We start from the raw sequence: 27,457 nt of genomic DNA, 5'->3' as shown, positions 1-27,457 counted from the left end.
CTGTATAAGGGACCAGACTGGGCTCTGCAGAGGAAGTGGCATTTGAATAACTTTTAGCTTCTTAAGGACTCTGATGCCAACCACCGACCGTCTCCCCACCACCACGGGACCAAGCATTAACCCATACCCGGGACACCCCCTCTGCTTCCCCTGCCTGGCAAGCGTGTGCTCATCTTGTAAGACTCACCTCAAGGGTTCCTCCTTCTAAGTCCACTCTCCAGAAAGATGTGTCTCTTCCTCTTTGGGAACACCATTCTGTACCACCTTCTCTGTCCCTTTGACATTTTGGCTCATTGCTATGTGCCTTCCCTGCCTTTTTCACGGGACTGTGATCCCATCAGGGGCTGGGAAACCCTCAGTGCCCAGGGATTCAAAACCCTGTGGAATGAATGAACTCTGCTTTTTTAAATGAAGGAAACGAAGAAGTTCCCTTGCCTCTGTGATTGTGTCTGATTGCCTGCTGATCCAGTCTCTGATTTCATCGTCACGCTGCAAACATTCCCAGGTGGCATTATCATTTCCTTTGACTGCCGTGGAAATTGAGGTTCAGAGAAATTAAAAGACTCATCCAGAGTCGCAGAGCTGTCAAACGGAGTAACTGGGATTCAAACCCAGGTGGTTGCCTTCACTGTGTGATTTTCCCGAATGAGGAAATGCATTGGTAGATGAGGCAGATGCACTGCCTCCCAATGTTAGTGGGCATTAAAAGGCCAACAACCACTTGGGCAAAATGTAAAATGGGTGTGTCCCCTGGGGAGTTGGATGTTTAAAAAAATTGCTGCCTGGAGAGCACACATCTATTCCCTCAGAAAGCAAAGCAAAGCAAAGCAGTGTTTTGTTTTATTTTCTTTCTTCCTTTGCTCCTCTGTGTCATTGTCATTAATCTAGTCTTCATTATCTATCTATCATCTATCTATCTATCTATCTATCTATCTATCTATATATATATATATCTATCATCATCTATCTATCTCTTTCTCTTCCTGATGTAGAAGATGATTAACTCCTTGAAGTGATGATGATGATGATGATGATGATGATGATGATGATGATGATTTGGGTAGGCTTCTACTAGGATGTTGGCTTATTCCCTTAGGAGTCTACTCTGGGCTTCAACTTTTAGAATGGTACAAGATTGACATTTAGAGTTCTATTTTCTCTATCATAGGAAATAAGACAAGCTGAATTTTTGTTTAAAAAATACTTTTCAAGGAAAAATCAGAAATGAACAACAAAATTTCCATGAAAAATTGGACCTCATTAAAAATTTAAAATCTAGAAAAACTAGAAATCCTTTAATGATAGAAGTGTAATATATTATGATAATCTATGAATATGGAATAATCTCTGCATGTTAAAAGTATATTTTCAAAGAATACATAAGAGATAAAATAGGTTGTGATGTGTCATTAATTCAGATATCAGATTATAAAAATAGTAAAGCAAAATTTTTATTTTATAAAACTACTACTGGCCCGGTGCACAAATTCATGCCTAGGGGGGGCGTCCCTCAGCCTGGCCTGCACTCTCTCTAACCTGGGACCCCTCGGAGGATGTCCGACTGCCAGTTTAGGCCCAATCCCAAGCATCTTCCGTCGCCGGGGGTGACCCAAGCCTCCCGCCTGCTCCAGCTGGCTCTGTGGCCGCTTCCATCTTTGTCCTGCTAATTTGTATATTCCCTCCTGATTGGCTGTGGGCATTGCGGAGTGATGGTCAATTACCATATTACTCTTTTATTTGATTAGATATAGTTGAATAAAAAGGGTAAAATATTGAAAAACAATATACTAGAACATTAAGAGTAGCCAGGTCAGGTTGATTCTATAGCTGATGATTCTTTCTATCATTTCCTAATGTTCTACAATAACATGGAATACTTTTGCAATTAGAAAATTAATTCAGGTTTGACAAATACTTGTCAAAAGGTGAAAGCTCATCTTGGAACTCCTCCTAGAAACATTTTTCCAGTTGTTGCTTCATTCCAACCACCGTTTCCAGGAAGGAACCACTGTCATCCAACTCATTCATCCCCACCTCCTCCCCTGGCCCCCATCTGTCTGCCTTACAAAAACATCCCTGATGCCAGCACGCTGAACAGAGCATACGCATCAAGATGAGGCAGCTGCGGGCTCCAGTCCATTTTCCCGTATTTCTTAGCTGTGCAATCTTTGGAAAACTTTTTCTTTTTTTAAATCCTCACCCAAGTCCATTTGCCCATTGATTTTTAGAGAGAGTGGAAGGGAGAGGGAAAGTCAGAGAGAAATATCAATGTGAGAGAACACATCGATGGGTTGCCTCCTGCACATGCGCCAACGAGGGCCCAGGCCAGGGAGGAGCCTGCAACCAAGCTACGTGCCCTTGACCAGAATTGAACCCGGGACCCTTCAGTCTGCAGGCCCACGCTCTATCCACTGAACCAAACCAGCTAGGGCTGGAAAACTCTTCCTTCTCAGAGCTTCAGCTTCCTGATCTGATGAGAATGGAATGAGATAGCATATGTAGGGAAACTAGCACAGCCCTGTGACACTAAATAAGTCATTAACCCAGGTTATCACTTTCTGTTTCTTATTCTCTCTGCACCCATTCAAACTTCCTGATCCTTCAAGGTCCTACTCATAGGCTGGTTCCTGCTACAAAGTTTTCCATGACTCTGGGTAGCCATAGTGTCTATCTCTAAGCATATTTTCGGTGCAATTCAGTTAGCACTTAGATACTGCTACATGCATTGAGTGAGTACATGGCAGAACCCCAACCAGAATAGAAACAGTTCCCCCACTCATAGCACTGATTGCTATAATTTATTATAAGCTTTCAATTAGCTTATGATAGAGAGCTGAATCTTTGTGCGATGAGATTTAGATGTTAACGAGAACTTATGAGTTACAGTGTTGAGTAGTAAAAAGTCAAGTCCGAGGTCTTATTTCCTCTCTGTTCACCTAGAACACGCTGAAAAGCTATCAGTGGCCTGTGGGTGGTACCTCGTGGCTGGATCTGAGTTGTCAAGATTGAGTGTCACCATCCCTAGAGACAGGAGGGCTCAAAAAGGCCCAGAATAGTCCTGATTTTTGTCAGATGGTGGAAAAGTGCTAAGAACATAAATTGGTGGGTGCATTTGATAAGGTGAAGTGAGGTAGTTGGGTCCTACAGCTGTAATTTCTTCTCCCTTACAAGTCCGTCAGTCAAGTAGATTACTTGGGAACTAGGTTTCTATGAGATGGAAACAGGGGGGGGGGGGGGGGGAAAGAAGAAGAAGAAGCATTAGAGCAGAAGCACTCAATAAAATCAGGAATATTTCTATTAGTATTATCAGCCTAAAGTTATTAACATGCCATATCTAATGATTAAGTCCCAAGCTTTTAGGCTAACGTATATAAAATGCCTGAACTGCTTTTACATTACTCCTAAGAAGCTTCTAGTTCTTTTACTCTCATATATTTGCTTATTTTCCAAGTAGTGAATAACAAATAAAGACATTTTGACGTTTGAGAATTTAAAAGCAGTCACTTAATAATGTATTTAAAAACAAAACACATTTTTATGGATTTCAGAGAGGAAGGGAGAAGGAGAGAGAGATAGAAGCATCAATGATGAGAGAGAAACATTGATCGGCTGCCTCCTGTACACCCCACACTGGGGATTGAGCCTAGGAATGTGCCCTGACTAGGAATCGAACTGTGACCTCCTGGTTCATAGGTTGATGCTCAACCACTGAGCCACTCTGGTCTGCTTAATAATATATCTTGAATATAATATTATTTTCAGATATCCTTTCAAGATTTCCTTTTTTTTTTTCTTTTTAAATTCAGTAGAAAATAAACGACATTTACCTCTGCCAGAGGGAGTATATAGAATGTAATAGGAATGAATACATAGGTAGAATTCAAGTGTTGAGCTGTGGATTGACAACTGCTTTCTTCAAAAAGTTGAAATAAAGCCCTAACCAGTTTGGATAGAGCATCGGCCTGCAGACTGAAAGGTCCCAGGTTCAATTCCAGTCAAGGGCATGTACCTTGGTTTCGGGCACATCCCCAGTAGTGGGTGTGCAGGAGGCAACTGATCGATGTTTCTAACTCTCTCCCTTCCTCTCTGTAAAAAATCAATAAAATAAATTTTTTTAAAAATCAAAAAGTTGAAATAAAAATGCACTAACCAATACATGGACAAGTTCCATTTTATGACCTTGTCCCCATGAATGAAAGTTCCATTATTTGGCCTCAGCCAAATTTTTAGGAAACTTGCACGTGAAGAAGAAGGCAAGCTTTTAAGAAACCTTTGGTCATAGCCCTAACCTGTTTGGCTCAGTGGACAGAGCGTCAGCCTGCGGACTGTAAGGTCCCAGGTTCGATTCCTGTCAAGGGCATGTACCTTGGTTGCGGGCACATCCCCAGTAGGAGGGGTGCAGGAAGCAGCTGATGTTTCTCTCTCATCGATGTTTCTAACTCTCTATCCTTCTCTCTTCCTCTCTGTAAAAAATCAATAAAATATGTTTAAAAAAAAGAAACCTTTGTTCATAAATACAAACAAGATTTCCATGCCAGAAATTAATTAGCGCTTTGTTCCTCTTTTGAATAGCAAGTGGGGGAGGTTCATGGACTCGCTCATTCAATTCTCTTGACCTGTCACAATTTCACAGAACTTAGTAACATCCATTATTTCTTTCTACTGGGACTTATCGCCATCTTTTTATGAGATCTTATTTGTGTTATCTCATGTTCCTTCCTTCCTTTTCTTTGCTTGCATGTCATAAAATGCTGAATTTGTATAACTTTCAGGTAATTATTTTTATGAGCTCACTGGAGGTTATCTGTGATGCTATCGCAAACCCGTCCAGCGGTCAATAAATCACGCAGACTGTTTTGTGATTTCACACCCAAGATTGCTAAGAGGCACAGATCTGCCCATAGAAATACTTTTAAAAGTTGGGAGCAGCCCTAACCGGTGTGGCTCAGTGGATAGAGCGTCGGCCTGCGGACTCAAGGGTCCCAGGTTCGATTCTGGTCAAGGGCATGTACCTTGGTTGCAGGCACATACCCAGTAGGGGGTGTGCAGGAGGCAGCTGATCAATGTTTCTGACTCTCTATCCCTCTCCCTTTCTCTCTGTAAAAAAATTAATAAAATATATTTTTAAAAAATAATAAAAGTTGGGAGCAAAGGGTATTCTTATAACATTGGCTCCCCTTTCCTAATCATAAAAGTGTTGTACATATTGCAAAATATATGGAACATAGGAACAAGCATTAAAAATAATTAATCCCTTCATCTCCATCAATATTTTTGATACTTTAATCCGTATCTTTCTGTTTTATAAAAATACATGCATATGCATACCTATAGAGATTTGTTCTCTGATTTCTTTCCACTTATAGTTTCCTTTGTCTCCCAAGATTTTTCAATTTTAGCAATTCTTTATATAGTCAATATTTAATAATTATTTATATATAATTATTTATATTGTTTCTAAAATTATAGTTTAAACTGGTATCAGATTTTCGGCTATTGGGGGTTTTTACCTTCAAAGAAGCTATTTTTAATATAGAAAGGCTTGCTCTCATGCAGTTGAATTTGGTCTGGTGAGGCATAGTCTCCCTTCCCCCATGCCTGAGTCACACATAATTAAGATTCTCTTCTAAATTCAATGAGTGTAAAATGTTTAATGGGCCTTTTCTGAAATAACAAAAGATTCAAATGAAAGAAAAACACCTTTATTCGCATAAAATAATAGTTAAATGGTAACCAGGTGTCCCTAACCTGAGAGGTGGCCAAGGACCTGTCATGTACCTATAAGAGCTGGTAGATAACTTGAACGAGAACCACTGAACTCCCACGCAGAGGTGGGCAAACTCCAGCCCCCCGGGCCGAATCCAGCCCATTGGCTGCTTTTGTGTCACCTGTGAGCTCAAGATGATTTTTACATTTGTAAATGTTTGGGGGTAAAAATCCAAGGAAGAGTATATTTTGTGAGACATGAAAAATATATGCGCCCAGCCGGTGTGGCTCAGTGATTGAGCGTCAACCCAAGAACCAGAAGGTCATGGTTCGATTCCCGGTCAGGGCACATGCCCAGGTTGCAGGCTCCATCCTCACTAGGGGACGTGCAGGAGGGAGCCGATCCATGATTCTCTCTCGTCATTGATGTTTCTCTCTCTCTCTCTCTCCCTCTCCCTTTCTCTCTCTGAAATCAATAAAAACATATTTTTAAAAAAGAGAAAAATACATGATATTCATATCTCAGTGTCTTTACTACATTTGTATTGGAATAGAGAAAACACTCATTTATTTACGTGTTCCAGTGGCCAGTTCACCCTACAACCACAGAGCTGAGCAGCTGCTACAAAGATGGCATAGTCCACGGAGCATAAGCTATTTATTTGCTGGTGTTCCACAGAAACATTTGCTGCCTCCTGCTCTAGGTGATTAGGTTTTGAGTAGGATAGCATTAAAAAAAAAAAAATCTAGCCCTACCAGGTTTGGCTCAGTGGATAGAGGGGTCCTGGGTTTGATTCCGGTCAAGGGCATATACCTCAGTTGCAGGCTTGACCCTGGCCCTGGTCAGGCACGTGCGGGAGGCAACCAATCAATGTGTTTCTCTCACATCGATGTTTCTCTCTCTGTCTTTCCCCCTCCCTTCCACTCTCTCTAAAAATCAATGGGAAAATACCCTCAGATGGGGATTAACAACAACAAAAATCTCTGCTCCTTTTCCTTTTATCCCTCAATCCAGATCCCCTTCCTGTCTTTGGCGGTCTCATTTGCACCCATCAGGGAAACAGGGATGGGCAGTCTTCCTTTGCTCTCAGAACTGCCTTTGAACTTCAGGAAGGCCGCCATCTTGTTTTTGTTCACTTCGCTAGAGCGTCGTGTCTGCAACATGAAACACTAGTAAGTTCTTTAAACTTCTTGTTATCTGGAGACAGGGCAAGCCCTTTCCCCCATTTATTTAGTTCTGGAGGAGGGGGATGAAAGATTGGGTCCTAAGTGTTACTCAATGGCATGACATGGCTTGGCCCTGGCAGGCAGCCAGCACTGATGCTTATGAGGTGTTTGCCTGATGAACTGGACCCCGGTGACATGAAGCAGAGCCCGGAGGAGGTGGCAGCCCATCTTTCTAGCTCAGGTTTGATTTACAAATCAGAGGAATGTGGGCGCATGGAAGCCAGGCCCACCCCCAGGACAGTCTCACCCGGATGTAATGACCCCAGCTGGTGGAGACCCATTGGGAAGGCGGTGGGTGGGTTGTTGTGGAAGTGTATTATGGTGTTTTTCATGAAAGCAAAATACATCCTAGGCAACGGCTGGCTGTGATGTTTGCTTTAGTAACTGGAAGTTTTGGGAAATAATTATTAGCCAGAGTCTGTGGGTCACAGAGCAACTTTCTCATTGAAGGAAGCGTGGGATAGAAGGCATGGACATGTCTTACGGTTTACGGTTTACATAAACAGAACAAAAATAACAAAGGATTTGGGGAGTTCGGAGGAGGGAAATATTGTGTCAGAATGCCTCCAGGATAAAATCCCACATTCAGAAAAAAAGAAAAAAAAAAGAACTCAATATTAGACAATGAAATGCTCTTGTAACGGGATTTTATTATTTCCAAAGGTGGGTGTCCCATGAACTACTCCCCGGTACCCCACTGCCCTCCACTTCAATGTTGCAGTCAGATTAGAATTTCACATGCTCTGTATAATGTTGTGAGGCTGTCGGGACTGATTTTAGTTCTAACCATTCAAACAAATTCCGTAAGAGTGTTTGACAGTGTTTACCAAAAAGTAAAATTCTGGTTATCTGAGGTCAGCACGAAATATAATGACTTTGCAAAGAAAGGATGGCCTTGTTTGCGTTATCGTGAGATGTATTTCGGTTTTGTGAATTAAAAAGTATTTTGGTCATTGGAGAAAATTTTGAAAATGCAGGATTTTCAAATGAAACAAAAACTACCACAATAATCTCTCCACTGTCAGACAACACTATTTAAAAAATTATTTCCTTTCATTCTTTTGCTGTGATTTTTTTTGATACAGTTGTAATCAGACTCAAACTTCAGTGTCTCTTGCTTGTTTACGTAAGTGTATGACAGACTTCTAGATAAGACATTCACAATTATCTTGAAAATGCCTCAGAAAAAAAGTAGGCAATCTGTGAGACTATTTGGATATTAAGAATAAAACAAAATTCAAAAGCAAAACCACATTTTCTTCAGTCACATAATGAGCAAAATTTTTGTAACTTTTTAAAAAAATCTCGTAACTTCTCTTTAGGCCATGTGCTTATGGTCTAGGTGAAGACCAACATTTTCAAAAAAAAGGGGGTGGGGGGAGAGTGGGGAAGGGAAAAAAAAGAAAGTCAAGAAAAAATAAAATGAGAAAGAAGAGCCAGAGAATTGAAAAGGAAATACCACATTCCTAAACACATTTGGCCTTGCTGAGCATTTATATAAACATCTAGACAAGTCCCTTAGCTGAATTTTTAAAAAAATATAGTTTTATTGATTTCAGAGAGGAAGAGAGAGGGAGAGATTGAAACATCAATGATGAGAGAATCATCAATCCGCTGCCTCTTGCACACCACCTGCTGAGGATCAAGTCCACAACCTGGGCATGTGCCTTGCCTGGGAATTGAACCATGACCTCCTGGTTCACAGGGTGATGCTCAACCACTGAGCCACACCAGCCTGGCTAAGCTGGATTTTTAAAGAAACCTACCTCTATGATACCTACCGCATTAATCCCAGGGTACACCCACTTCAAATTCAGTAAAGAAAAATAGACCCAGGACAGAATTTGTTCTTTAAAATACTAAGGTATTGCCCTAACTGGTTTGGCTCAGTGGGTAGAGCGTCAGCCTGGGGACTGAAGGGTCCCAGGTTCGATTCCGGTCAAGGGCATGTACCTTGGTTGCGGGCACATCCCCAGTAGGAGGTGTGCAGGAGGCAGCTGATAGATGTTTCTAACTCTATCCCTCTCTCTTTCTCTCTGTAAAATATCAATAAAATATATTTTAAAAAAATACTAAGGTATTTTAACTTAAGTTTGCATTTCACTTTTCCATTTCTTATTTGCATATAGGCAAATTAGATGTGTAGAGAGTGCCAGCACAGGAGTGGACATAGTTGGTGTGAGCTGGGAGGGAGCCGTTGCCATGGAACACAACGTCACACAACGTGGCTGCGACCGGTCCCTCTCGCCCAGCACAAAAGCCATGGGCTCTGGTGGCCAAAGGGAGCATGCGTGCCTAACGTTTGACCCTCTTCAGTGTGTCACACTGCCCACAGCTTCTTCCTCTTCTGAGAACTCTGTGAACTGCGGTTGTGCTCATCCAGGACACCAGGATCCCAAACGTCACTTGCTGTCTTCCTGGGAACCGGGCGAAAATGTAATCTTTTGGCCTGTCTGTGCACAGCTACATCATAACATTGAAGTGTAGATTTATGGCAGGCTTTATGTATATTGTCTTAGTCCCACGGCCCCCCCCCCTTTTCACAGATACATACACAACATGTCATGTAGAAAATATAAATTGTTGATCGTACAGGCACTTTCTTCCTTTTTAAACCTTTCCAAAGGTCTTTTTGTTAAACACACCCAGATGCCGTTTGACAGATGAGGGGCTAATTGCTCTGTGAATTACCTCTATCGATTCCTGTTTCATGTTGAGCCAAACAAACAAAAGATATTAATGCTTTGAAAAAAAAAATGAATGATGACCTTTCTCTACAAACACAGCTTGCGGTCCCTGATTATTGGTGATTCCAGAGAGCAGCGGTCAATCGCAATAGCTGTAACGCTATGATCACTATAATAAGCTTGCCTGACCTTCTCTGCCATGTTAAGTGGTTTAAATTTATTTGCCCAACAACATGAGAGCTTTCATTTAAAGTCACAGAACATTCAATTCCATGGAAGATGTAGTGTCTTCCTCCTTCCTCGTCCTCCTTTCTTGTCCACTTCATACATCTACATCCCCAGTATACTGATAGAGTTACCATTGCAAAATAGTCCCTGTACCTGTGGAGCAGGTTTCTTAAGCTCTGTTTGAAATTTTGGGCCCCATTTGCTCTTTTGGCTTGTTCTTTCTTTCTTTAATTTTTAAAAATATATATATTTTTTAATTTTAGAGAGGAAGGGAGAGGGAGAGAGAGATAAAAACATCAACGATGAAAGAGAATCACTGATCAGCTGCCTTCTGCATGTCCCACAGCAAAGATCAAGCCCACAACCCGGGCATGTGCCCTGACCATGAATTGAACTGTGACCTCCTGGTTCATAGGTCAAAGCTCAACCACTGAGCCACGCCAGCTTGGCTTGGCTTGTTCTTTCTGGTTTTAAGACCCTGGAAACATTTTGTTTCTCTCTCTTTCTAAGTTGTGTCCATGGTTTAGGGTTAGCTAGATAACATGAGCAGTATGCAAAGCCAAGATTTCAAAGGGGCCTGTCCAGTGTGGCTCAGTGGTTGAGCGTCGACCTATGAACCAGGAGATCATGGTTTGATTCCTAGTCAGGGCACATGCCCGGGTTGAGGGCTCCATCCCCAGTAGGGGGCGTGCAGGAGGCAGCCGATCAATGATTCTCTCATCATTGATGTTTCTGTCTCTCTCCCTCTTCACTCATCTCTGAAATCAATATATATATATTTGAATTTTTTTCTTTTAAAGAATGCAAGGAGATGTGGTGCCAAGCATGCTAGCCTGAGAACCAGGGGTCCTCTTTCAATTTTGCGCTTAATTAGTGAGACCTGGAGCCAGTCAATGGGCAAGGCTGGGCCCGATGACCTCAGAGAATCTTTCCAGTGGGAACATATTCATTTTCCAGGTCTTTCCACTTAAAACGACTGTTTCATATACATGGCAGACTTCTCACGTGGCAGCTAAGGAAACATGGTTGTGGGGCCTTTAAGAACTTCCTAACTTTTTCCCAGCAAGGCTTCATGGGAGTGGACCGCCGTGGCCAGTGCCTTGAATGGTTAGGAAGTGTAGACAACGCCCCTTGGTTTCAGTGGAAATCTCTTGTGAAGGGTACCCCCGACACGTCCTCCAGTTTCCTGGTCAGAGACATGCCAAAAATACCAAGGAAGTAGTTCCCCCTGGGATAGTCCGGGCCCTGGGCTATAAGATTAAAGCAGGAAGCGAAGAGAAAAACAGCAGCAATAATCAAAAGGCTTCCTGCCTTCGTCTGACATTCTCAAGACGTTAGGTCTGAATTTGGAGAGAGAGAGCTGGGCAATGGGAAGGTGACTTTCCTTCAACATTGCCTCTAGCTTCTGCTCAAGACAGGGACCAATAATATGTCCAACAGCTGAAACCAGTTTGGCTCAGTGGATAGAGTGTCAGCCTGTGGAATGAGGGGTCCCAGGTTCGATTCCGGTCAAGGGCATGTACCTTGGTTGCGGGCACATTCTCAGTAGGGCGTGTGCAAGAGGCAGCTGATCAATGTTTCTCTATCATCGATGTTTCTAACTCTCTATCCCTCTCTCTTCCTCTCTGTAAAATATCAATAACATATATTTAAATAATAATAATAATAATATGGCCAATAATTGAACCAGAGCTGACTTATGTTGAGAACCACATGGAGTTTAAGAAAACAGGAGACATGTTTCCTGCCTGTGTCAGATCCCTTGCTCTGCCCTCAAAGCATCAGACTTTTTCTTAGCAATAGGATATTTGCAAATGTAGGAGCTTTCTTCCCTTTAAAATCCAACCTTAGCCAGGCCGGCATGGCTCAGTGGCTGAGCATTGACCTATGAAGCAGGTCACGGTTGGATTCCCGGTCAGGGCACATGCCTGGGTTGCGGGCTCGATCCCCAGTGTGGGGCTTGCAAGAGGCAGCCGATTCATGACTCTCTCTCATCATTGATGTTTTTATCTCCCTCTCCCTCTCCCTTCCTTTCTCTGAAATCAATAAACATACATTTGTAAAAAGTAATAATAAAACCCAACCTCAGTGCCTTTCTAATCCCTACCGCCTCTTTCAAGTGTTTCTACGCTTTATCTCTCCTTGTCCAGAGCGCCTCCGTAGCACCCTATTAAGGATTCACAGTAGCACCGGCGCATACTTTTATTTCAGCACTTTTCACATCTATTTTATTTTCCGCCCAGTTTATCTCTTTCCCCTCCAACTTAGCACTTAGGATCTCAGACTGTAGCCACAGAACTCGGGGCTTGTAAGGTGTCCAGCGGATGACTGAGGATGAATATAGAGAGGAAAGAACACCAAAGCTCACTGTATGAGTTCAGCAGTGAACGAGCAGCCACTCTGAAGGGCAGTGGCTTTAGAGAGCCGTGGTTGGTTACTCCTTGTGCATGGCGGTCAGCGGGGGGTTTTGCTGATCACAGCTGAGCTTGGCTCACGAGGCTCTGTTCTCAAGGTCTCCTCATTCCCCTGGACCAGTGGTCGGCAAACTCATTAGTCAACAGAGCCAAATATCAACAGGACAACGATTGAAATTTCTTTGGAGAGCCACGTTTTTTTAACTTAAGCTTCTTCTAATGCCACTTCTTCAAAACAGACTCGCCCAGACCGTGGTATTATGTGGAAGAGCCACACTCAAGGGGCCAAAGAGCCGCATGTGGCTCGCGAGCCGCAGTTTGCCGACCACGGTCTTGACCATCTTGTGTTCCTCAAGGTCGCAGCAGAAAAGCAGGAAGGAGAGCAGACACTCGGGCAGCCTCCTAAGGCACAGAGTCCTAAGTCCTTTCCACCTTATTCCCCCATTGGCCGGAGCCACATGGGTAACCCTGAGTCAAAGACAGGTAAATAGACATTTCCCCCGTTAGTCACGTGACAGAGTCATCTGTCTAAGGAGACATAAAGAATAGTCTCAGGAATGAAACCAAACCTATCCAGGAGGAAATATTGATAACACTTGTGATGCAGTGACGACCAAACAGCGGCTGGGCAGCGCTGTGAGTGCATCGAGGCGCACGTGGGTGGGCGGGGCTGCGTGATTTCGCACGCTGGGCTTCTAGTGTTGAAATAAAAATAGAACATTGGTTACTAACCATTAGAGCCACTTGGCCAAACTCCAGTATCATCATCTTCTTCTTCTTTTTTTTAAAATATATTTTATTGATTTTTTACAGAGAGGAAGAGAGAGGGATAGAGAGTTAGAAACATCGATGAGAGAGAAACATCGATCAGCTGCCTCCTGCACACCCCCTACTGGGGATGTGCCCACAACCAAGGTACATGCCCTTGACCGGAATCGAACCTGGGACCCTTGAGTCTGCAGGCTGACGCTCTATCCACTGAGCCAAACCGGTTTTGGCAGTATCATCTTCTTTATGTTCATATCAACATAGCCAGCATCTTCATGGCCTTTGTAATCCATAAATATTTACCAAATTCGATTGAATCACAGATGGTAAAAAGAGAAATCAGAGTTGGAAGAACTGATACCTTCATTTTTTAAAAAAATATATTTGTATTCATTTCAGAGAGGAAGGGAGAGGGAGAGAGAGAAACATCCATGAGAGAGAATCATGGATGGGCTGCCTCCTGCAGGCCCCACACTGGGGATGGAGCCCGAAACCCAGGCATGTGCCCTGGCCGGGAATCGAACCTTGACCTCCTGGTTCATAGGTCAACACCCAACCACTGAGCCATGCTGGGCGATACCTAATTTATTTTTAGTGCTTTTTTAAAAAAATATGCATGGTGGGCTGATGAGTTATGAACACAACGTTAAAAGCTTTCAATGTTGTCCTTTAGGGAAATTCATGTACTTATGTTTACATATTTCATTACAGAAGTTGGTTTCAACATTTCCAAGGACCGAATAGGAGCTCGCCCCTGCCCCTCCCTGCCCCTTGCGGGCACTTGGAGAAATGTCACGTAGGCATCGCTGAGTTTCCTTTCTGAGCTGCTTGCTGCTCAGTCACTGAGTTAGCATGAAAGCTCCCAGGTCATGACATGGGCTGGAGGGAGAGCATAGTTGCCTTACAAGCAGAACAAGCCCTGGCAGTGATCAAGCCTGGATGCCTGGCCCTCTTCCTTGGAGGCCCAGTGGGGCCCACTCCACTGGGCCAACCCCACACCACGCACACTGGACTGGTGGTCCTCTTATCATCGAAAATTCCACCAGTGCGGCCAAGATATACAGAAGGAAGCACACAAGAAAAATGCGACTGGAATAGGCAGGCCTGTGGATTGGGTTTTATGAAAAGAAAAAAAAAAGGGAGGGGAATTTTTCTGAGCTCTTTTTTTTTTATAGTTCATAGGGCAAGAAAAGAATGGGACAAATTGCTTATCCCATGTGAATAGTTTTACCATTTTTAATGGTGAGTGAGGCACTACCCTGGAAGCTTTATAATGATTGCCCTTTTTTTTTGCCTTATAACCAGGTAATTTAAATTTGACTACTTCATAAATAGAAATATACTTTGTCCCACATTTAAAAAATATATTTTTTTATTGATTTTAAAGAGAGGGAGAGGGAGAGAGAGAGAGAAATAACAATGATAAGAGAGAAACATTGATCATTAAGCCCACAACCAGGGCCTGTGCCCCGACCAGGAATTGAACCGTGACCTCCTGGTTCATAGGTTGGCACTCAACCACTGAGCCATGTCGACCGGGCCCACATTTCGCCTACTACGGAGTTTATATGTATTAAAGACGTGAAATCCTAATATTCCCAAAACTTCTTTCTTGCTGGATTTTAGTTTGTAATAAAATTTAGGATCCTAACCCTGACTTATACTTAAGAGACATTAAGTTCATTGAGGATTCAAGATCCTTGCTGTTGCTTTTTTTTTTTTTTTTTTTTTTTTTTGAGCCACCAACATTTCAGAGTCTAGTCCCTCCAGTTCTAGAAAATGTAAATAAAACAGCCCTAACCTGTTTGGCTTAGTGGATAGAGCGTCGGCCTGGGGAATGAAGGGTCCCAGGTTCAATCCCAGTCAAGGGTATGTACCTTGGTTGCGGGCACATCCCCAGTAGGGGGTGTGCAGGAGGCAGCTGATCAATGTTTCTCTCTCATCTATGTTTCTAACTCTCTATCCCTCTCCCTTTCTCTCTGTAAAAAATCAATAAAATATATTTTAAAAAAGAAAAGAAAATGTAAGTACAACATAAGGATAAGAACGTTCCTTCCTCTTTTTGTCCAGCTCAGTTTCTCGAATAAATAGTCCATGTTTCAGTATGTGGAGTCGTCCTTCCAGGGGCCAGCTGCGGCGTTTTAATTTCTCCCGATTTCTCTGTTTATAGTTCCTCTCCATTTTCTGCTGAGACAACTTTTAAGTAATCAGCTGAGAGACTGTGCAAATGTTTCTGAAAGCCTGTCCTGAAACGATTTGAGCAACAGAATCGTGGCCCAGTTCTCAGGGCCATGAGTGACATGTCCTCTAACGCGCGCCTGGACTTCCGAAAGGCACAAATCCTCACTAAACGTCATGCAGTGGTCAACGTAGCTGCTGCCTGTGAATCGTGAGAGATTCGTGTGTTGCTAGGACTTGGGAAGATCCAAAGCCCCCCATTCATTCTCCCCTGCACTATCCTTGACTCTCAGGCTGGGTCCTGGGGGAGAGGGGGACTTGGAAGAGAGGGGTGAGGGAATTCATTGGCAGAGATGGGAGAGCAAGCTGCTGTAAAATATTCGCAGCTGCCGCTTTCTGTAGGCATGCCCCATCCACCAGGAGACTTGAAAAAAAAGGCAAATCCAGAAGTTATTTTGCCATAAAAGGGAATCAGCTCTTAAGGGCCTCTTCCTGGAGACCTCAGACACGAGTTACCAGGCACTCCCCGAGGCCCAGCGCGCAGGCTCCTGCTCCCTCCCACATCCCTGTCCCTGCGAGAGTTTTCCCACTGGATCGAATAATTAAAAACATTCTCAGGGTGGAAAACAAGACATTCATGGCCGGCACGTGAGCCCATTTTGAAGACTCACCAATGTATTGCCTAGTTACACAGTTTGCTGGTCTACCAGCTGTGGATCTATCATATTTGGTATTTAATGACTTCTCCTCGGAACCAATAAGAGAGTCATTGCCCTTTTGTTTGTTTTTTTTTCTTTTGTCCTGCCTACCTCTGATTTGTTAACTGATCCTAGGGGCCCTCTTGAAAAGGCGCCAGCCCCGAAGAAGTCATTGGTTATCTCTGGAGAGGCGCCTGGCCCTTTAAATCCTGTCTAGGTAAATTACCTTCCCAGCACAAGGTATTTCCTTTGAGGAGATTCCTTTGGGAAGGGACTCCAGGGAACTGAGTAACTTTTTAATGGTTCACTCAGATTAAGAGGAAGGAAATGTGCGCCCCTCCGGGGGAGCCACCACTCCAGGCCGGTCTGCATCCTGTAATTCTTCCCCAGTCCGTGAATCATCCTTTTAAGCCTCCTTTTCAAGGGCATTTTGTCTTCCTCCGAGAGAAGGCCGGAGCAGAAGAGACGGGGTTTTAAATAGGTCTCCATCAAGCCCCCGCCACAAAAGCAATTGCGTGATTCTCTCTGTCTTACACAGAGTAGATCGCTCTGGGTCCCCTACCTGCCTGCTTCCGCTCACCTTGCACAAGGCTTTGCTTTTTTTTTTTTTTTTTTTTTACTTGCTTTGCTTTCCACATTCAAGTGGTGTCTCCTATGATCTAAACGGCTTTGAGCTGCAGTTCTCCGTCATGGTTAACAAGACGGCCAGCCTCTGAGACTGATTGCACTCAAGCTGTAGGAATTTGAAGAACTGAGCCACCATAGGATTTTTTCCAAATCTTTCAGATAAAAATCTCGCTTTTACAACCGTGTCTCTGTTTAATAAGGTGACTTGTCTCTAGGCAATTGTTGACAATATTTGCATCTTTCCCACAAAGGCATGGATGCTTCAGAAAGTAGTGTTGGCAGTGGGTGGAGTTTAGGAGGCATTTCAGATTTTTCATATTGTAGTAGCAGCTACTCAATGAATAAAGTATATCTATCTATCTATCTATATATAATATATATGTATAATACATATATATGTATATATGTATATATATTTTTTTAATTTATTTTTTTCCTTATCCCCCCATTACCACTCCCCATTCCCCCCACTCATGCCCTCACCCCCCTGGTATCTGTCCATTGGTTAGGCTTATATGCATGCATACAAGTGCTTTGGTTGATCTCTCCCCCTTACCCCCACCCTCCCCTACCTTCCCTCTGAGGTTTGAGGATCTGATCGATGTTTCTCTGTCTCTGCATCTGTTTTTGTGCATCAGTTTATGTTGTTCATTATATTCCACAAGTGAGTGAGATTATGTGATATTTATCTTTCTCTGACTGGCTTATTTCACTTAGCATAATGCTCTCCAGGTCCATCCATACTGTTGCAAGGATGGTAAGAGTTCTTTTTTTTTTACCGCAGCATAGTATTCCATTGTGTAGGTGTACCACAGCTTTTTAATCCACTCATCTGCTGATGGGCACTTAGGCTGTTTCCAAATCTTAGCGACGGTCAATGAAGTATGTTTTATTGAGCACCTACTAAATGGAGACTTCCATTTTTCTTTAAGGCACTGCTAAGTGTGGAAAACTGTCCCATCCGTTGTGACAAATGTACCACACTAGTGGGCCTTTTTATAATGAGGGAAGAGAGGCATGTGTCGAGAATCACGAGTCAGATAGAAAATCTCGGTGCCTTCTACTGGATTTTGCTGCAAACCTAAAACCGCACTAGAACAATAAAATCTTTTAAAAAATGCAAAAGTGAATTTAGAGGATGCTTAAAGTGAATTTAATTAGACTTAAATTAAGACTCAGAGTTGGTTTGTATAGATCGACAACCCATTGTTTGTGATTCTTTAATCAAAGAGTCTCTAGAAAATTAATGTTTGGGGGGGGGGGGAGGATTTATATGTCGAACAACCTGAACTGACTTGAACTCATATGTAGCAAAATATGACCCAAACTGACGTACGGTTGGATAGTCTTTATTTATCCCACTTACTGTGAGTGTCGTGCCACCCAGCCTACGCTGGTAATGGTAGATAATATATGCAATGTCTCTTTCCAAAATCCTAACACATCTTCCCCCAAGAGTTTGGACAAGGGTTTATGGACCAAATAAATTGAAATATAGAAAGCAGAAAAAGAATGAAAAGAATAGCGAAGGAAACAATTGAGTCCTATTTCATGTCTTCCTGGATTTGCAAGACCCTAGTCCTAGACGTCCGTGCAGATCTCATTATTATGGAAAGTTACTGTCAGCAGTAAAGTGTAAAAACCTGGTAACGTAACTGTGATTCCTACTCAGATATAGCTTAAGGTTTTAATATGAATGCCTGCAGCCCACATTCTGGTTCTGTAAGTCTACTCCAAGAGCATACCCAGAAACATTTTTTCATTCCTTAAAACCACGGATGACCATAATTGTATAATTCATTGCTTTAGAACAGTGGTCGGCAAACCGCGGCTCGCGAGCCACATGCGGCTCTTTGGCCCCTTGAGTGTGGCTCTTCCACAGACTACCACGGCCTGGGCAAGTCTCTTTTGAAGAAGTGGCGTTAGAAGAAGTTTAAGTTTAAAAAATTTGGCTCTCAAAAGAAATGTCAATCGTTGATATTTGGCTCTGTGGATTAACGAGTTTGCCGACCACTGCATAGGACAACAAATACATTTGAAAGCCAAGTGTGCGTTCCATTTTTAGCGAACGTGGGTCCAAGCAAATAGTCTGACTGATTATATCTCCTGGGTTTAAATTTTAAGCATTGCACTTATGCTCCTAAGCATTTACCTCAAATGTTAAGATCCCATTAAAATAAAGCAGCAGGACACTTAATGGTCTCTGCTGAGGGTTTCCAAGCAATACTGCCAGCCAGCAGATGGAAGTCCAAGTAACTTAATTACACCTTTAACTCTGAAATAATGTCCTAGATATCGTCATTTACTTCTTACTTTATATTCATTTCAGTTTGGGAAATATTTCCTTTGCTCTCCGCTCAGTTCCCCTGTCCCAGGCTTTCATGTAATATCTCCTCTTAGTCTATTTGCCAGGCTGTTGGAGCCTTCTATGTACTTAGCATGCACTCTGAGTAATGCTTGAGAATGAGGCAGATGCCTTAATTACCCAATGCTTAGCCAATGCAAGAGGAAGGGCAGTTTGCATGTAAAACTATACTGGAAAAGTACATAATATCTTTAAAGATATTAGATTTTTTTTTTTTTAACCAGATAACCTAGATTTTTTTAAAAAAAAGAAACCCGATTTTATTTACATTATCATATTGAATATTATTATAAAATCTTTTTTTCAATGTTAAGAGTCATAGCAATATGGAGCAAAGGTATTAAAATATGTATGGACAGACTAGCCAGTGTTGTTCAGTGGTTAGGGCGTCAGCCGGCTGACTGGAGGGTCCTGGGTTCGATTCCGGTCAAGGACACGGTTGCAGGCTGATCCCCAGCCCCAGCCCGGTTGCATGCGGGAGGCAAGCAATCGATGTGTCTCTCTCTCATATCCGTGTTTCTTTCAGTTTCTCCTTCTCCCTTCCACTCTCTAAAAAATCGATGTGGGGAAAAAAATATATCAGGTGATGATTACCAACAGCAACAACAACAAAAAGTAGTGGTAGATTTTATTTTTATGGATTCACTCGTTTGAGATGGCAAGACTGGGAGAAAGCCCTGTTCTTCAGTGACCATTTCCATGCATCAAAGTGTTCCCCACACCCTGACCGGTTTGGCTCAGTGGATAGAGCGTCGGCCTGCAGACTGAAGGGTCCCAGGTTCGATTCCGGTCAAGGGCATGTACCTTGGTTGCGGGCACATCCCCAGTAGGAGGTGTGCAGGAGGCAGCTGATCGATGTTTCTCTCTCATCGATGTTTCTAACTCTCTATCCCTCTCTCTTCCTCTCTGTAAAAAATCAATAAAATATATATTTTTTAAAAATCAATAAAATATATATTAAAAAAACAAACACCACAAAGTGTTCCCCATTTCAAAAGATGGACTGGGGTTTCAGATGAAAGCCATCAGTCCTGAGCGCCTGTGGGAGGAGCTAGCTAGGGCTTATAGAACGAGTTCTCGCACTCCAGTCATCGCGAGAACTCCACCACGGGAGGCACTCTATGCCCCGCCCCTTCACTTCCTGCTCGGCTTGTCCATCAGTTCTTCCGCACGGGAGGCACCTGCCTGCGGCACGTGAGCGAGCGCAGGGCTGCTCTGAGGTAAGGCTTGCTGCTCCAGGCTTTTCGGTGTGTCGATGCAAAGAAAATTGCTTTCGCCATGAAAGTCTACTTCTTTACTTATGAGACGGTGGGAAACATGAGGTTAAGGCCTGAAAGCAAAAAGTAGGAGTTTGTGGATTAAAAAAAAAGGAAGGCAAGGAAGGCCTAGGAGAGACGGCCTCGTCCGCAAGATCCTTGTTAAAATGGCTCCCGGAACAAGTGGCCGGGGCAGATCCTAAATATCCTAAAACGGCTTAACACACATCAGTGGGAACCCGGAAAATTTGAGAGGAACTATGTAAGCGTCCTCTGTTTTTACTGAGAGCTGATACCTATTTACAAAAAACAACCCGTTCTATTCCACAGATGCCTCTGACAGAGATTACGGCCAGGGGTCCTCAAACTTTTAAACAGGGGGCCAGTTCACTGTCCCTCAGACCGTGGGAGGGCCGGACTATAGTTTTAAAAAAAAACTATAAACAAATTCCTATGCACACTGCACATATCTTATTTGAAGTAAAAAAAACAAAACGGCAAAAAACACCCGCATGTGGCCCGCGGGCCGTAGTGTGAGGACGCCTGGGTTACACACACACACACACACACACACACACACACACACACACGTCTTATTATGCATAAAGCGTGATTTGTTGCGGGACATAAACGAGGCCTTCCTCAGGTATCACCGCTGCGTGATTGTTCCGCGTATTGGCTTTCTGACAGGGCCTGGAATGAAGCCATTTTTATTAATTTAGTTATTTTTTTGCTGATAGAAAAGGCCGTCGATCATGTTAACGATGTATCGGCCCGCGGTCCCACCGAACAATAATTACAGAATGTCCCTAATAGTCAATCATTTGTCACCGTCGCCTCCCAGGACACCCACCTTTTCTGGGACAGAAGACAATTCCCTGAGCAGCGAGGCACCTTCAGGACCCCCCCCCCCCCCGCCGACTCGAGGGTGCGACACCCAACAGACCAGCAAAACCCCGACCCCCCCAAAAATCTCAATTTGGGGGAGTGCTCTGTGCCCTGCGGGATGTAACGTTCAAATATTCTGGTTCCATGTAGTGAGATAGGCTGATACCTAATCTTCTCTGATGGAACCAGGACATTCTGCTGAGGGGAGAACAGACAGAGGTTTTCCCCCCCAAAAAACAAACAAAAAACCCTGAAAAACCTCCTCGGAAAAGGTGGTGGAACAAAATGACCAGGAAAAAAGGAAAATGTCCAAGGCTTACACGGAATTCTCGTGTATTTTCAGTAAGAACTTGACAAGGAAAGGATGCGATACCCAAAAAAGAAAAACAAAAACGGGGGAGTAACAAAACGGCGCCGATACCGAAATTAAAGGCAAGTCTCTCGTTAATATCATCACCAACAGGCTTTCCTTCGTAAAGATTCACAACCTGTTTCAGCTGTTCTTGAAAAATATTTGTGGATCATAAAAGCCGATGTTATTGAGTGTTTCTAGGTACCGGATTTCTTGTTTTGTTGTTGTTAAGCTGGTGGTTTTTTGTTTTTTTTTTGTAATAGGCTTTATTTTTTTAAATATATTTTTGTTGATTTCAGAGAGGAAGGGAGAGGGAGAGAGAGAGAAACATCAATGATGAGAGAGGATCAGTGATTGGCTGCCTCCTGCACACCCCACACTGGGGATCGAACCTGCCACCCGGGCATGTGCCATGACCGGGAATCGAACCGTGACCTCCTGGTTCATAGGTCGGTGATGCGTAACCCCTGAGCCACACTGGCCAGCTAAGGTTTTCTTTATTTAAAAAAATATTTTATTGATTTTTTACAGAGAGGAAGGGAGAGGGATAGAGAGTTAGAAACATCGATGAGAGAGAAACATTGATCAGCTGCCTCCTGCACACCTCCTACTGGGGATGTGCCCACAACCAAGGTACATGCCCTTGATCAGAATTGAACCTGGGACCCTTGAGTCCGCAGACCGACGCTCTATCCAGTGAGCCAAACCGGCTAAGGTTTTCTTAAGCATCAACAATGAACATTGTTCTGGAAGTTTCTAGAGGAAAGTGGTGAGGGATGCAAAGCCCGTGCTTTCTCTCCAGTTTTCTGTGGGTTTAAAATAAAAGGAAAACACACCAAGAGAGCTCCCCAAAAAGTGAACTTGTGAGCCTCCAATTGGCATGAAGTGGAATAGTTTGTATGTGCCCTCACTCCTCAGATGTTGACCACTCCTTTTAATATCTAGAATTCTGTTCGAGGTACCTGCAGGCTCCCAGGAGGCATGCTGTGCTTGCATTTCTAGCAGCAGATCCAAATTAAGGAGTAAGCCCTGGCCGGTTTGGCTCAGTGGATAGAGCGTGGGTCTGCAGACTGAAGGGTCCCGGGTTCGATTCCGGTCAAGGGCACATACCTCAGTTGCAGGCTCCTCCCCCGTCCGGACCCTGGTCGGGGCGCATGCAGGAGGCAAACAATTGATGTGTTTCTCTCACATCAGTATTTTTCCCCATCTGCCACTCTCTCTAAAAATCAATGGAAAAATATCCTCGGGTGAGGATTAAAGAGGATTAAATAGTTTAATAAAATGCATATTCTTACAGATTTTTGTCAGCCACTGTTAACAACGAGGAAGTCCTTGGCCAAAGCTTGACCTCACGTATCAGAGGACACCAGAAAGCTGGTTTCTGTTCTGCCACGTCCTTGAATCCTTCCTCCCCCGTGTTGGCCGGAGAGCCTGCATGTAGAACTTACAGTGACTTCTTGCAGGAACCCAGTTCAACACGCAGGCATCCTTGACATGGCCCTGCTATTCCAAAGGGGAGAAAGTCCCGTTTTTTTTAAAGAAAAAAAAAAGAAAAAAATCAAATGGCTTCCTTTTGCCCCAACCCCGCTGTCCCCTACCCCTGTGTTCTGTCCAGAAGAAAAATCCCTCAGCCGCAATGGTTGTTTTTATTAAATTCTCCTCAATAAAAAGCTCAGGCAGGATTTATTAGGTACTCAGGGCGGACGTTTAGTATTTCGCCAGTTATTAAGTGAAAATCAATAGAAAGCAAAGAAAATGGAAGTCACTGCACTGTTAGCGCACCGTTGTCGCCTAGATATTATGTCGGCCGTCTCGTAGATTCATGACAAACGAAAAAGGCCGGGAGAGAACTTTCTGCTTACATTGCACAAGCCAAAGTGGGGTTATTCATTAGAGCAGGCAGCCGGCCAGATGGATTTCCAGTTCAGTTTTACCATTTATCTTGAAAACGCCTGTATCGAGTGAGAAAGAACACTGATATTATGTGATATCAATGGCAGGTTTATGTATCTAAATCAGGATTTATTGTTATTTTGTTCCAAAGACCTTTTTTTCTCGAGAAATACCATTTCCCTGGAAGAAAATAATAGCTAAAACCTTGTCAAAGATAACCTTTCAGGCTGTCCGTGCACCGCTGGCCGTAAAACAAATAGAACCCGATATATAAATAGTTTTAACCACATCCTTACAAGTCATTTCTTCTGAGTCTGTTTCCCCCGTTTCAATACGTTGGTGTGGTGTTGGTTGTTGTTTTGTTTTGTGTTTTTTTTAAATGTCGCAAACACGATTTTTGGCTATTTGATGTTTTCTTTGCCAGTAGTGTAACTCGAAATAACGTCAGTGATGGTTTTAATTGCGCTTACAAGGGTTAGCTGTTTTATGTCCTCCTGTGGAATGCTACCTTTTCCAAAAAGCGTCCTTTGGAAAAGCAAATGTGCTGTTGTTCTTTTCTGCTCTCCCCACCTTCGAATGAGCCCTGGGGTCAAAAGCACCGATCGCCTTTTTAAAAATGACTTTAGGGGTTTCAAAGACTGGGACAGAGGTGTTTTCCATTCATTTGACTCGACTTTCTCTGTAGTTTCAGGTTTTTTGAATTCTTCTCATCCACAGGGCAGATTACAGCAGACCTGATCAGGTCAGATCTCAGTCAGGCCTGCTAAGGAGCCGAGATGGCCAAACGCCAGGGCGAACCGTGGCGCTGTCTTTATAAATAGCTCTTTCAGAAAGACTACAGTCCATATATTTGTAAAAATGTCTTGAGCGACATTGTGATTGGGGGGAAAATAATTACACCTGGGTTTTGATCCGAAGGTGTTGTTAATAGGAAATTGTGAACATATTTTTAAGCTGCCTTACTTTTACTCCTCTTTTTCTTCATGTTTGCAAAAACAGACTTTATGTTTCCCTTTAGGTGGGCCAGTATTAGTAAGTAGGCAGACACACATGGTTATTTAAAGATTGGAATTTACTAAGTGGCACCAATTTAGAAAAATTCTCTAAATGTCACCTGAAGCTTTTGCTCCCATTGAACAAAAGTGTTAATATTGCAGAGTAAAAAAAAAAATAGAAGTGTCAAAAAGGATTGTAACACATTTGTTTGCTGATATTTCTTCATCGAATCAGGTAAATTGGTCAAATTGGAGAGTTCAGTTTTACTGGAAATCTCTTCTTGTATTTTCCTCGTTAGACATGGACACCCGTTTTTCTCTTGAATGTGTTGCTAATCCAAACTGCACTTGCCACATGATGCCATCCTCAAATAAAAATGTGGAATTTTTTTTTCTCTACACTCCCTGTTTCGCTAGAGAAGTAGTTGTGAACTCCTCTTGCACATGTAAACTATTGTATGCATCTGGGTGTGTGCCTGGACCTGCCGATGGGGAGGCACCGAAGGACCGTGGTTAAGAAATGGGTTCTGGAACTGGATTGCGGGTTTCCAATCCAGGTTCTGTCCTTCACCGGCTGCATGGTGTGGGCTAGTTATTATAGCCTTGTGCCTGCTTTCTCTTCTGTATAATGAGGATAATCTTATACATTTATGACCAAGAGTAAATGGGTCAATACATAAAGTTCATAGGACATGGCTTGGCTTATATTAAATCATCAAAGTATTAGTCAGTGATTACCTTTGGGTATGCAAGACTCAGAACATAAAGTTTCCCATTTTGATACTTTATTTTTTTAGAAAATTTTTTTTATTGATTTCAGAGAGGAAGGGAAAGGGGGAGAGAGAGAGAAACATCAATGCTGAGAGAAAATCATTGAATGGCTGCCTCCTGCACACCCCCTACTGGGAATCCAGCCCACAGCCCAGGCATGTGCCCTGACTGGGAATGGAACCATGACCTCCTGGTTCATAGGTCGATGCTCAACCACTGAGGCATGCTGGCCAGGCTGATAATTTATTTTTTGCAAAATGGAATATAATCTCCTTGAGGTTTTAATTAATTCTTCATTTTTATATCTACTCGTGTATTGAGACACTGAAGAAAGACAAAGCCTTACGTTTTACTTAACCAAAATTGGTTAAACGTTTTTGAAAATTCCCTTCTTCATGGTACCAACATTCAGTCTGAAATAATAACAGCAATAACAGTAATAGTGTATGAGGATAACCACAGTATTGACTTATTAATAGCTGTAGGATACAGTAGTCATGAAGGAAGCTTAATGTCAAGGGCCCTATTTATAGACACCCTCTTAATTTGTTGACAACAATGTCTAGTTAGTTCATTATCGACAATTAACATCAGTAGCACACGCAGCTATGAGAAAGAAACGATGCTGCTAGTTAATATGACTTGGGCAGTGAGAAAACTAAGACATTAAAGTCAAGGAAGATCAAAGTCGATGACTCAGATTCCTTGCCCGTGTGCCTCATGTCACTAGACTTTCGCAGTGTTAACCCACTAGCCTTTCATGTTGCTCCTTCTGTCTCAGCTTCAGATCTTCATTCTAGAGCAGGTATGCTTTTCTTGATTCACACTGAAGGGAGAAATGAGAAAGCAGTTATTAAAAGGAAACCACACTTTATATATAGTCAGGCTGGTGGGAAAACTAGTATAATTTTAAGACACAGTAATGTTATGAAAGAGGAATTACTGTCTACATTAATGCCTGGTACTCCACATTCTTTAAAAAAAAAGAAAATTGGTCAAAACCGGTTTGGCTCAGTGGATAGAGCGTCGGCCTGCGGACTGAAAGGTCCCAGGTTCGATTCCGGTCAGGGGCATGTACCCTGGTTGCGGGCACATCCCCAGTAGGGGTTGTGCAGGAGGCAGCTGATTGATGTTTCTCTCTCATCGATGTTTCTAACTCTTTATCTCTCTCCCTTCCTCTCTGTAAAAAATCAATAAAATATATATTTTTAAAAAATTGTGTCAGTGCTGACGACAGGGAGGTTCAGGGCATCGCGCTGGTGTGGGACTGCCTGGCCTTGCACCCATTCTTCCGCAAGACCCGAGCTGGTGATTTACTTCGCTGTGCCCCAGGCCCTTTGTTCCAGGACTGAGATAACAAATAGTGCCCGCTTACGTACTGAGTAAAGATAAATAGCACTTACTTAGGTATTAAGTGAGCTCATACGTATCAAGTGCATAGAATGGCACCTAGTGATCTCTCCGTGAATACTTCTCCTGTGACTTGCTCTCTGTGGGCGCAGTATGATGCCGGTCATTACTGAAGAGGAGCCCCTGACTCACGGAGCTCGGGGTTGAACAGGAAAATCAGATCAGCCCACAGGCAGCTGCCAGGGGGTGGGATATCGGAGAGGACAGTCGAACTCTTCTTTAAGGCTTGGGGTGAGGTAGGAAAGACTTCCTTGTGCAAGTGATAGCCAAGCTTAAAAGCTAACCGAGTCAGAAGGGGGTCATCTTCTGATCACTGTAGCTCAGTCCAAGGGGACTCTACAGTGATGGAATTGCCTACATGGGCACTGTCCAGTATGGTGATCACTAGGGCCATGCAGCAATTGAGTGCTTGAAACGTGGCGAGGGTTCAGAGAAAGTACATTTTTTGTGTTAATTTAATTTTATTTTTTTAAAATATATTTTATTGATTTTTTACAGAGAGGAAGAGAGAGGGATAGAGAGTCAGAAACATCGATGAGAGGGAAACATCGATCAGCTGCCTCTTGCACACCCCCTACTGGGGATGTGCCCGCAACCAAGGTACATGCCCTTGACCAGAATCGAACCCGGGACCCTTGAGTCCGCAGGCCGATGCTCTATCCACTGAGCCAAACCGGTTTCGGCTTGTGTTAATTTTAATTTTTTTAATTTAAGTAGCGTGGCTAATAGATTAGCAAGCATACCTCTAGGTAGGGAGAAAAGCAGTTGAAGATCTGGAGGCGAGGGAGTTCTCGTATGTTGAAGATCTGGCTGTTTGAAGAGCTGGTTCATGAAGGATGAGGCTTTTGGAAATTAGCAGAGGCGTGCGTGGCTCAGTGAAAAGTTCAGGCTTTTTACTGAGGGCTGTGGGAAGCCACCGAATGAAAGATGGAGAGTGCTCCGACCAGATTTGTGTTTTAGTAAAATCTGATGGCTACAATAATAGCTAGAATTA

The sequence above is a fragment of the Cnephaeus nilssonii genome (genome assembly GCF_951640355.1).
Source record: "Cnephaeus nilssonii genome assembly, chromosome: 24".
In the NCBI taxonomy this organism is placed as follows: Eukaryota; Metazoa; Chordata; class Mammalia; order Chiroptera; family Vespertilionidae; genus Cnephaeus; species Cnephaeus nilssonii.
This window is presented reverse-complemented; position numbering follows the sequence as displayed.